Source organism: Netta rufina (assembly GCF_964035555.1).
Source record: "Netta rufina genome assembly, chromosome: 2".
NCBI lineage: Eukaryota > Metazoa > Chordata > Aves > Anseriformes > Anatidae > Netta > Netta rufina.
This window is the reverse complement of record NC_140124.1, coordinates 99,567,304-99,580,978: the sequence shown is the minus strand read 5'-3', so window position 1 is coordinate 99,580,978 and position 13,675 is coordinate 99,567,304.

The window sequence follows — 13,675 nt, the reverse complement described above, 5'->3', positions numbered from 1 at the left end:
ATGTAAAATATGGAGAGTGAAAAATGCTCCATCTCCTCTGATCTTCCTTAAGTGAAAAAACTGTAGTCTTTTAAAAGTTAGCCAAATCAGCAGGACGCAGATATAATAACATAATTGATTTAGTGTGAGCATTAGCATCAGTAAGAGTAGTGTTTATTTAAAAAAATAAAAGAAGAAAAGAAAAGAAAAGAAAAGAAAAGAAAAGAAAAGAAAAGAAAAGAAAAGAAAAGAAAAGAAAAGAAAAGAAAAGAAAAGAAAAGAAAAGAAAAGAAAAGAAAAGAAAAGAAAAGAAAAGAAAAGAAAAGAAAAGAAAAGAAAAGAAAAGAAAAGAAAAGAAAAGAAAAGAAAAGAAAAGAAAAGAAAAGAAAGTAATTTTTAAAAAAATATGCGAATGGTGTCAAGGGACAAGAAGAAGGAAAAGAAGGTTGGTGTTTCCCTGTTTCCCTGAGAGTTAGAGCAATTCCTTTGATATTCTTAATTATTGTATAATTAATTATATTATTGAAGCACAGAATTGTAGGGGTTGGAAGGGATCTCAAGAGATCATCAGGTCCAACCCCCCTGACAAAGCAGGTTGCACAGGTACGCATCCAGACAGGTCTTAAAAATCTCCAGAGACTCTACAACCTCCCCGGGCAGCCTGCTCCAGTGCTCTGTTACCCTTACTATGAAGTTCTTTAACATGATGGTGCGGAACTTCCTGTGATACATTTTATGTCCATTGCCCCTTGTCCTGTCCCCACAAAGCACTGAAAACAGGTTGGCCAAATCCCTATGTCTCCCTCTGTGGTGGTTCTGCTCAAGTGGGCAGCTGAGCTCCACCACAGCCGCTATCTCACTCCCCCTCCTCAAAGAGGAATGGGGAGAAAATACGATGAAGAAGACTCAAAGGTTGAGATAAGGACAAGGAGATCACACAGTAATTATTGTAATGGGCAAAACAGACTTGGCATAGGGAGATAGTAAGATTTATTGCTTATTACTAACAAGCTAGAGAAGTGAGAAACAAAGGAAAGAAACCAAAAGCACCTTCCCCCCCCTCCCCCCCCCCCATCCACCCTCTTCCACCTTGTCCCCCCAAGTGGCGCAGGGGAATGGGGGAATGGAGGTTATGGTCAGTCTGCAGCACTTCTTTGCCGCTCCTTCTTGGTCACTCTCGTCCCCTGTGCTGTGGGGTCCCACCCACGGGATGCAGTCCTTGATGAACTGATCCGGCGTGGGCTTCCCACAGGCAGCAGCTCTTCCAGAAGTGCTCCAGATATGGGTCCATACCACGGGGTCCATCCCTCAGGAGAAAACTGCTCCAACCTGGGTCCCCCACCGGCAGCAGCTCCTGCCAGGTCACCTGCTCCTGCGTGGTCTCCAGGGCTACAGGTCTGTCCCAGAATCTGCTCTGGCAGGGGTCCTCCACAGGCTGCAGCCTCCATCAGTGCAGGTCCACCTGCTCCACCATGGTCTCCTCCATGGGCTGCAGCATGGAACCCTGCTCTACCGTGGTACTCCATGGGCTGCAGGGCGACAGCTGGCTTCACCATGGTCCTCACCACAGGTTGCAGAGGACTTCTGCTCTGGCACCTGGAGCACCTCTCCCCCTCTTTCTTCACTGACCTTGGCACCTGCAAGGCTGTTCCTCACTCCTCTCACTCTCCCAGCTGCTGTGTGGCGCAGCGTTTTTTTCCCTGTCTTAAATATGCTCTCACAGAGGTGCAAAACAACATCGCTTATTGGCTTGGTTCTGGTCAGCAGTGGGGCCCTTACCAAACATGGGGCAGCTTCTAGATCTTTCTCACAGAAACCACCCCTATGTCCCCCTGCTACCAAAACCTTGCCATGTAAACCCGCTACACCCACACTTAAGATATTTTTAAATGTTAATAAGATCCTCTCTCAGTCTTCTCTTCTCAAGGCTGAACAGACCCAGGTCTCTCAGCCTTTCCTCATAGGAAAGAGCTGCAGGCCACATATCATCTTTTTTGTCCTCCGCTGGACTCTTTCCAGGAGATCCCTGGAGATTTTTTTGTAGCGGGGAGCCCCCAGAACTGGACACAGTACTTCAGGTGAGGCCTGACCAGGGCAGTGTAGAGTGGGAGGATCACCTCCCTTGACCTGCTGGCTACACACCTTTCAATGCATGCAAGAATAGGATGTCTCTGACGTGCTCCAGGAAGACAATCTCTGGAGAGATTACCCAGATGGCAAACAGGAGCCTTGGTGCCCCAGATAAAGGAGTCCCCAATCACTAAGACTCTCTCTCCTTTTTTATTGTGGCACTGTTTTGGAGACAGCACTCCCTCCAGCCCTGCTCCCTATGCTTTGTACTTCTCTCAAACTTGACATGCTTCTCAAGGCCTGGATTCCAACTGCTGTCCAGACCCTCATCCTTTTCCTGCCCGAGAGCCTCAAATCTATTACCCAGGGACACTGTGGGAGTTGATGGCACCATGGGTGTTTGGGGCAGACGCCTCCTTCTGCTTTGAGCAGAGACACAAGTCCAATCCCTTTCCTCTCATGGGTTGTCAAGCCCTCTGTCCTGCAGGTGAGCAGCTGGATCAGCTACTACGCTTTACAGGGACTTAGGAGGGGACTGCTGGCCTTCAGTAGGGGAAGGTTGACACCTCCTATCTGTCTCCCTCAGAGACTCCCAGGAGCCCCTCAGGCTGTCAATTTCTTGCTGCAGTCCAGCCATCTGCTCAAACAGTTCCTTGAACAGGGCACACCTGCACACATGACAATCCTCTCTTCCCTCAGTACCCAGGGGGGCCTCCAGATTCCAGAGCTCCTCACAGTCTCCAGTCTGGACTGCCACTTCACCCCTCAGGGGATCCACCTGGGTGCCCACATTAGCCCAGGTAGGCTCTGTCCCTTCAGCATGGTTTGCTGCCTCGACCCAGCCTCTGTGATGGGTACCCACCATGATGAATTACAAGTTGTAAGAGACAGAGCTCCCAAAGGAGAGGAAGAGGAAAGGAGGTGGTAAAGGGAGGAGAAGATCCTCCCTGCACTTCTCCCTGCCCTGCTTGAGCTGCCCCATGCAAACTTCCCGCGCAAACTGCCAAGCCAGTCCTGTCCTGTGTGTGCATCCTGTTCATGGTGCTCCATGAACAGGAATTTTATATTATTTTAATTAATATTAATTAATTTATATTATTTCAATTAATATTAATTAATTTATATTATATTAATTATACATTTATATAGTTAATTATATTATATTATATATAATATAATATTTTTATATATATTTATATTTATTTATATTATATTATATTGATTATATTAATTTAAGCAATATCTTGGTTACCAGAAACCAAGCACAGGTTTACATAACAACAATGAAGACTTAGCAAATAAGGACACCAAAGAAAATTTTCCAAGTAAAAAATACAACGATAATAATAAAAATTCTCAGCAACATTTCCACTTACAATATGTAGTAGTTTTCCATGCACTTTACCCCCTATTTGGTGGTAAGAAAAGAGAAAAAAATAATTGAAAAAAATGTTGACACCTGTAACTTTGACATGCTGAGCCTAAATGAAACTGCTGTGAATTTCTAGCATACACTTTCTTTTGTGTACTGCTTTCAACAGTTTGAGCTGGGGAATGTAAAACAAAGTGAATCACAGAGGCTTTCTAATATTCTCTCACATAGTAGTAAAGGTTTAAAAAAAAAAAAAAAAGCTTTACAGTCCCTCTAAAATACTAACTCTCTACCGTGCACAATGACTTATCCACCATCTTTCATTCTGCTAGGACAGGAAAAGACATTGAGTGAAGGGAAGAGGAAAAAAAAATCAAAAAAAAAAAAATCATAAGCATATTAACCTGTGCTGGAACAGTTAAATTTCTCACTGATGTTGTTACCTCTTATCCTCTAGAGGTTTCTGAATACAGATAACATTTCAAACTATTACTAATGTGCTTCACCCCCCCCCCCCCAAAAAAAAAAAAACAGCAAAACAAAGCTCCCTTTAAGTATACTACTTTTTGTTGTTGCTTTTTCCATCTTTCCACCAAAATTTTGATCTCTTGGATCTCTTTCCATAACATGTTTTGAAAATAGTTATAGAAGGGCTTCAAATCGGCATTTCCATGAATTTTACTCTACCTCTCCTGAGGAAAAAAATAAAAATAAATAAATATGCATTCTCATAAGGTCTAATAGTTGCCTTTTTATATCACTATGATAAAACACAGTAGAAGAGACCTATGTTAGCCATGCGATTTATCTGTGCTTGTAAGGTGTAGCCCCCCTACAGGAGCTCTGATTTACATGTACTACTCCACAGTCCCCATGCCTCAAACACACAGAACAGAAACCTGTTGCAGCACGTTAATGTCCCTCTAGCATAAACTGAGACAAAGGCACAGATATTGTGTCCCATCCTTGTCCTGAAATCAATGTGCTTTTATAGATTTAGTGACAATTCCTCCTTTCTTTTTTTTTTTTTTTTTTTTTTTTTTTCTCTCTCATTTCTTTCCACTGCCATGGCACAGACTTTAGCTCAACTGTTTCATCTGACATAGACATGCACAGTGTCTCTTGAGCAATGGATCATGTTCCAGGTGTTCAGAGTGACAATTTCTCATTCATTGAGTGCCACTCTTCAGAACCAGCAGTAAGAAATCTATACTGATATCCTTCCCAGAGAGTTCAGCCCTAGGACAACTGGCAGACAAGCTCCAAGCTTAAATATAGAAATGGTCTGCATGTTTTAAACTTCTGCTGTTTGTTGATTTTTGCTACTAGTTAGCTAACTTTTTCTCTAACACATTTTAACTTTTTTTTTTTTTTTAACTGTTATTATTTATTATTATTATTAGATATGCTTCCAGTAAATTTAAAAACAGAAGGTAACATAAATTTTGCATTTTGGGAGTCAGTTATCTGAGCTACTATTTTCACTACCTTGATGAAAAAGGACATTAAGTTTATGGTTATTTCATGGCACCCATCATGTATAGGATGCCACAATATGCAGAAAACAGGAAACCATTGAATGCAGTACCAAAGATTTCTTAACTGTCATACAAACACTGCAGTTCATGTCCTGCAACCAATACCACCAGGGGATCCTCCAGCAGGCAAAGGAAAATAGCTACAGGAAATAAATCATTTTGTCCCTCTTAGGATAAGGTCTCGGTAACTGTTATTGACACTACTTTTTGTAACTTTCTTGTTTCTAATAGTAAGAAACAGTTTTGTATGGTCAAATAGTAGCTAAAAGATGACAAATATTCTAAGACTTAACTTTTAAATGGCATAGCTTCAGCAGTTTTGCATAAATAGTTTTCTTCAAAAGAAATGCCAAGACTGATTTACTTTTATCATCCTAGAAGTGTTAGTAAAGGTAACTTTCAATGAAACAGAAAAACAAAATGTTTTGACAGGAGCCCAAATCCCAAACGTTAAATAAATAAATAAATTAAAATAAATTAATAAAATCAATCCTTTATTAAAAACAAATCAAAACAAAAGAAAAAAAAAAAAACTAGCACCATTTCCATTTCATTTCCATTTTTAAGAAGGGTTATGCATTTAACAGTAAAAAACTACCAGGATCAGCTGTTCAAGCATCTTCCATCTTAAATATTGGAACACAGTACACACAAATACAAAGCTCTCAGTTAAAAAATTAGTGATAATATTCAAATATGCAAGCTAAATAACTGTTTATCAGCAGCTCTTTTGGAGTCAGTGCAGTGTATATTCAAAGTTTAAAACTCCTATCATTTTGTTACTGTGTGAATTGTCTTCAAGTAAGACTTAGTAACCATACTGTTATATTCCTGTAGAAGATGACAAAAAATGCTGCATGGTTTGGGACTGAGGAGAAAGAGGAAACAAATTGAAGCATTTTTGATTAACTGCTGTAGAGAAGATATAAAACTGCCTCTAATCATTGAATGGTGGTGTGGTTTAACCTGGCCTGCAGCTAAGCGCCACACAGCTGTTTGTTCACCCTCCTCTCTGGGATGGGGGAGAGAATCAGGAAAATGAAGCCTGTGGGTTGAGACAGAGACACTTTATTAGGACAGAAAATAAAATAATAATAATAATAATAGTACTACTACTAATAATGTGTACAAAACAAATGATGCACAATGCAGTTGATCATCACCTGCTGACAAGTGACCAGCCTATCCTCGAGCAGCCAACCCCCACGCCAACGAGCCACACCATATGAATTGTTCAGCATGATGCCAGATGGTATGGAATATGCCTTTGGCCAGTTTGGGTCAGCTCTTCTGGGTCTCCTAGCTACTGCTGCACCCCTAACCTGACTGCTGGCAGGACAGAGTGAGAAGCTCAAAGTCCTTGGCTTAGTATAAGCACTGCTCTGCAACAATTAAAACATCAGTGAGTTATCAGCATTATTCTCATCCTAAATCCAAAACATAACACCCTACAAGTTACTAGGAGGAAAATTAACTCTATCCTAGCTGAAACCAGCACAAGTGGATATTAGCCTACAAAATAAATTCGGTTTTGAGATAAGTTGTGAAATCACCTAACGATCAATATTCACCTAATGAATAACACAGAACATTTTAAATGAAAAAATAACCTCTTGAAGTAATCAATTAATCAAAATTAGTTCCTGATATATAACAATGGTATTGAGGTTTCCTTACAAGGATCAACTGAACCTTCTAGGAAAGAAGGAGAGAGAGAAGGACAGACAGACAGAAAGACAAAACACCACCCCTCAAAAACCATGTGGACTCAAAAGATTGCCATTGCAAGCAATAAAATAATAACAGTAATAATAATAATAATAATAATAATAATAATAATAAAGTCCAAAAACCAAAACAACCACAAAACTGAGACTCAGAACAACACCCCACCTGCCAAAGAAAATGGGGAAGAAGACTGATGGGTTAATAGAGATATGAACTAAAATATATTGTAGATATGTTCAGTAATTATGATTACGTATATAATACATTTTTATGTATTCTTAATGACTATGTTAAGCTACACAAGATGTCTATGATATTTTTATATTTACAAAAAAAAAAAAGAAAAAAAAAGCTTTTACTTTACACAAATATAATAATGATATCAATAAAAACAAAACAAAACAACAACAACAAAAAAATTTTGGAAAGCCCTGTTGAGCCTTTTGGGTGACATATATCCCCACAAAGTACCAGTAAACAGAACAATGTTGGCAAAGCTAGATGGGATAAATATTTTCTGATAACATTTCCAGGAACTGTTGAAAGAAACAGTACTGGATCTGTCACAAAGCACAAAAGATACTAAAGAGACCAAGGAAAATATTATTTGATATTTACACCTGTCAACACACGGAAACAAAATGCTGATGAGCAATAGCTGACAGAAGATATGACTTTTCTGTTGATGGACAAAAATCCTCACCTGTACCTCAGAAATGGTTAAAGTGACAGGTTTCCACTTTTGACCCTTTCAGTACTCTAACTTTGGGGAAGCACAGGTAAAGCTCGTATTGACCTATAATATTTTCAAATGTAGTAGCACTAAATGAAAAAGATTATAAGTCACACAGAGACTCTATCTTGCTTTCAACAGGGAACAAAAGGCAAAAGCAGTCTAAGTCTATCATTTAAAATCATAAAATTGGTCATAAAATAATACCTCCAATTGGCATGCTACAACAGGAGAAGGATAATTTCATTATATGTCCATTCTTCTAACCAGGCTGGTAACTAACCAGAAAATTATAACCAATGTGTAGACCAATATTTTTTGGAATGTTATATTTTCATAAGCCGCAAAGGAGGACAGCTGAGTAATTATTGACTCTAAGCAACACAATACAATAGGAGCGTGTTAAATGATGTTTGACTTTGAAAGAGAACTAAAGAACCAAGTCTATATTGAAAGATCCCGTGTGACTTTGCACATATCTGTTTTGTGCACAGAAAAATGTTAACTGATATTTAGTCATAAAACATACATAAAGTAAAAAAAAAAAAAAAACAAAAAAAAAAACACTTTTGAGATGTAAAAGGAATTTTGTTAACTTACATTTTAGAAACCCATTTAAAACTTATATTGCTCTTTCCTGAGAAGAGCTTAATGAAAAGCGTTAACTCTGCTTGCTCATAAATCTAGTGGGTTTCAGCTAAGTAAATAAGAAAATTACATACAGATGGACATATCTTATATGCAACTGCACAAGAAATATACTTTGGATAAAAAAAAAAAAAAAAAAAAAAAAAAAAGACTATTTTAGTACTTATACTCTTTTTCAGTTAATACTTCCCCTCATGAATTTAGTGTAAAGAGGGAGATGTAGTACAATATCACAGTGCAGTCTAGATAACAAACTTCTAAAAAAATTTTACATCTTTAATGTGGTAAATTAAATAGAGAATGGCCACAGAAATTAGAACTGAACAAATATGGATTAATGTCAGACCTGAGAACTTCCAGAATTTCCTCGTGACTATGCTTAAAATCAAATCAAATAAAAACACAATAACAACTCCCTACCCATACAGGTGAGCTGTACAAGCATTTGCATTTCTTTTGGGATATTGATCAATTTCAATGAATTACTTTTTTTTTTTTTTTTTTTTTTTTAACTATTTACACTATGTGCAAAAGGCAAAAGACACACTAATCCACTTAATATTCATTGAGAAAACTTTGGTATTATGTAACATTTTCACAAAGCAGTTCTTATATTGGGAACCTTTATATTTCTTCCTAAAAAAAATAGATTTTGCAATTTGTTACTTGTCGATACTAGTTTATAACTGGCATACTTATTAACATTCTTATACTAGGATTTCTGACTGACCACTATTTTTCATCCAGAATGCACCATTTCTAAACAGTAATGTTTAGAAATGGATAAATGTAGGATTAGAAATGTTCTAAATGTAGGATTTAGAAATGGAAAAATGGATATTGAAGGATATCCATTTAAAAGGAATTGCATAAAACACCATACAGTTTTTACCAATCAATGGAAAATTATAAGCCTGATGATAAAAACCACCTGGCTGCACTAAGGGAAGAAGCCACAATCTGAAACCTTACAACACTGAACTGCACATTTTTGTAAACTGTAGCTACAAGAAAAAAAAAAGATTCCTCAGCTGCAAACTCCGACATCCCTAACACAGAAAAGCAACAGGAAGAAGAAGAAAGGTGAACTGCAGAAACTACAAAATGGTTTCAGTTCAATACTAAAAGGACACTAATGCTGAGATCCTAATGTTGGTCTTCCTAGAGTAAGATTAAGATCTGAAAAATTTGTAGCTTCACCCGATGTACCATTAAAGGAAGTTGTTTTTTTTAAAAAAAAAAAAAGTTTTCTTCTGAAGTTATCTGGTCATTGGAAAGAAAGACTGACTGAGATACAACCATTTCATTTTTCTCTCCACTCCTTCCACCCCCTGCCCAAGGTTGAAAAGGGAACAGAGAGAAATAAAATGAAAGACTGCCTTATTCTGCCCACAGTACAAAATCAAAATTAATCACCAAAAACTTCTTATGACGTGGAAAGAAACACTTTACCTATAATCCTTAAAACCCCAGTTGTGTTTAAGACAGGAATAATAATGTACTCTCCTGCTGCCAGGAAAACTCTGAAATGAAGTAAAAGGTCCCCCCCCTTACCTCCCTCTCCCCCCCCCCAAAAAAAAAAAGAAAAAGAAAAAAAAAAAGTTTTCTTCATCTTACAGAGAAACACTCAATAAGTAAAATTCATGATAGCATAAATCTGTCTTTATTTAGCAGCAAAGTTTACTATGTAAAGCAGGTGCAGAGGGGCCAGCAGCTCTGGACAGCCTGATACCTTCTCTTCTCTACTCAAGCCCTGAGAACTGCATGTACCTTTTAGCAAAGATTCTATTAACAAACCACCAATATTGCTTTACATGGTAAATGTAAGATCCAAAGCCCTACCTTAGAAACAGCTCTTGATGATGGATGTGTCTCTTGTTTCAACTATATATCCTGTTTTTCAGTAAGTATGATAGCTTTGACTCCATGGATCTAAATGTTCTCAGCTGATTAGATTAGTTAAATGCCAACTCTCACTTCGGGACCTCAGGGCTGCAGCAGTTTCTTTTAAGCTATTGATTGGAAAGCTAGGCTAAAATATCAAGGTTCCACACACACTTTAAAAACCAACCAACAAAAGAAAAATCTTTGAAAAATATAAGATTTTTGTTGTGTGTTTTTCTTTCCTACGTTTGAAAATTTGATTGTTAGTGCTACAGGAAAAGATAAATTGATTGAATATATAAGCTAGGTGATGGGTCTCACTTAATGAAGCAGAACCATGTATTTAAACTCACTGCAAGTGAAGAGCAATTCAGAATATGAAATTAAATTTGTTTCAGATCTGACTATGGAGTTAATTCAGCAGATGCATTTTTGAAAGCTTTTTTTTTTTTTCTTCTTTTTTTTTTTTTGGTAGTTAAATAATGAAAGGTATATGATTTTCTGAATTATTTGAATCACTGTAACAGACAAGAGCATTATTGCTTTTTTATTTTTGTTTTTTTTTTTTACCTTCTAACACTTTTCTTAAGCTTTACTCTTCTGCAACTTGCCATCAAACAATCAATCTTTCTAGAAACAAATACAAGTTATGCCTCCCTCTCCCACCTGCTGTTTGGAAAAACATCAGAATATCAGTTTTTCTACTGTCTTCAAGTTCTTACACTAATGAATGCATCTGAGCCTTTTCCAGAATTAAGCACTTTTTCTCACTTTTCTCATTTAATTTCTGATTTAATGTTGACTCTTAACATTCTTCATACATACCAAGAAACTATGATTTTTACTGTTCTCAGTGGCATTTTTTGTTTTATATTAATATGCTATCAGACTACATGTCCCTCTTGCAGAAAATGGAATTGAAAGATGCTTCTTGCTTGGACTTGAAATCAGGAATCTTAACAATTCACTGGAAACAAAGCCTCAACAGATAAAGCACAACTAATTATACTACATAGAAAAGGAAAGGATCCCAAGTTTAAAATGTAATGTTTTCTGAAAAACAGAGACTACAGATTACCCTCACAATGTCTTTGGACAATAAATAAACAAACAAACAAACAAACAAATAAATAGTTTATCTCAAACATCTAATAGTAGTTGATGATAATGTTCCTCTATAAAATAAGTAAGAATGGTTAATGTCAGATTAAAACTTTTTGCCGTCATTTCTTAAGTCTGACCTTGGGAGACATCTAGGGGTGAGAGGTTTATTTTGTAATTGGTGTCCCTGCTGAAATTGCCAACAGGTGCAGAGGGGCCAGCAGCTCTGGACAGCCTGATACCTTCTCTTCTCTGCTCAAGCCCTGAGAACTGCATGTACCTTTTAGCAAAGATTTTATTAACAAACCACAATGCTTGGTGTCTAATTGGGAAGTCATTTTTACAAAATGAAATAATACTTGAAATAGCTTTATTGTATAGTTGTAATTGCAATTTATATGAAAACATAGTCATTTTTATATTATTAATTTGTAACATTTTTTTTTAGTGAATTCCCATAGCACATACCTAGATTATCAGCACAGGACAACACTCTGCACACTCAACATATTGCTTTACAATTACTCAGTCTTTATATCCAGTATCTGTGGACTAAAGGTAAATCAAACTACACAAAGTTTCCCAGTATCTAAGATCATGTTATAATAGTTGGTGTCCAACAAGAAATTAAAGTAATAAATTATCTTTAGTTGTTTTATTTTGTTTATTTTGCATTTATTTTTGAGAGTCTGAGGAAGTATCTCAATTGTAAAGCCACACCATGATACTGTTTTAAAAATTGGTGGGGTATCCAATTATTCTGAAATGCACATAGAACAGTACTACCCAGTAGCTTCCCCATGTTTAACTCCTCTAACAGGAACTAAATGTAGAGCCTGCAAATCAGCGGAGAGGATCAAGTGAGGCCAGGGTCTTTCATACTCTGACCATTCACCATGCAATCAGGAGGGCTTGAAATGGTGGGCAAACCAGAAAATATTTCATTTGAAATATAGGCAACTTGCATTTCTACTTGGTTTGGGATCAAAAGATTAAGGTAGAATAGGAGCACCTTTCATACTTACCTTAGTGCCTCCAGACACTAGAAATTCTTCTTAACACCCATTAAAGGCAAAATGGAATAATATGAATATTCAGCTGCTGGTAGAGATCCCCTGTTCACTGGAACTCACAGCCCAACTGGATGGAAAACCATCAGTGACCAAGCTCCCATAGCGAAGGGAAACCAAGAATTTTAACGGTAAATCATATGCCTAATGCATAGACCTAGTCCTCTTTTGATAATCTATGTTCTTGTTCCAGCAAGAGGAGAGTAGGAGAATTAAATAACTGTGCAAACTGAGAAGGATCAACATTGATCATGGGTCATGAACCTATTGCCCCATAGGTTATATGTATTTATAAGTCTATGTAGAATGATTCTATCACAATGATTTGGCACACAGTAAGTTAAAACTTTGAAACTCTGGGGCATGATGGGTGGAGAGGAAGGGTGTAGGTGTAATTAAAAGTTAGTGTGTGTGTGTATCTATGTATAATATATGAACCATACTATGGTTATGGCACAGCACAATTTTAAAGCTTCTGCTGCTCTGAATTCAGATTTAAGTCACCTAAGATCATTTTAAACACAGAAAAATCAGGCTTAGTTGTTATCCTCTTTCTGTTTTGCTTATATCACAGCATTAAAAAAAAAAAAAAAAGGTAAAAAAAAAAAAAAAAGGTAAAAAAAATATAAAAAAGTAAGTCAGCAATCACTTCTACACAAACAGGAGAACAAACCTGCTCTTCCAGGTCGACCCACAAGTTTTTGATCTTTTTTCTGATGTTCCTCACTCATTTCTGTGGCAGGAATGAATCAGCCACAACCATCATTCTTGGGATAAAAAAAAACACATAAATTCTGTCCATGGTTCTGTTCATGCTTCTGAGAGTGTGGTCTACCAAACTGTTCCTGCTCTGAGAACAAATATACCCTCCCTTCCTATCACAAATAACAAATTTTATTCCCATATCAATGAATGCATACATAAAATAATATATCCATGTATTAAATATCATGTTAGTATGAGTTTTTAATATAATATCCCGTTAATATCTAACAAAATTACTTCTTAAGAAAGGTGTCATTTTCTGGAAATCTTTGTAACTAGATCATGAACAACTGCAGTGTCGTGGATGATCAATGCATACTACAAAGGATGAGAACTGTTATTTTATTTTTTTATAGCACAACAGATTTTTCCTAGGAAGCATCATCTAGGCTACAGAAGACTACTTTTGTTTCTTTATTCCTCCACTGCAATCATTTATCCTACAGACTTTATGTAATAGTCAGGAACCCATTATGTCATAATAAACAATCAGTGCCAAGGTAGTTCTTGCCCCTAGAGCTAATAACCAACATACTCATCAGGTAAAGGTCTGTAAGGGCTTTATCAGTAAGGGTGAATCTGCAAGATCCCCATTTTGTTGCTGAAGTTACACAGCTTCACCAAGTGAAAAATTTCACCCACAAAATCACTCCTTTAAAAGGATAGACTAAACTTTTTGAAATTTCAGATTTATTGGGATTTAAATAACTAAATAATAGTAATAAATATACACATGCTTATGACTGACATAGCTAAGCTAGTAATATTCTAGGTGTATTTTCTCTCC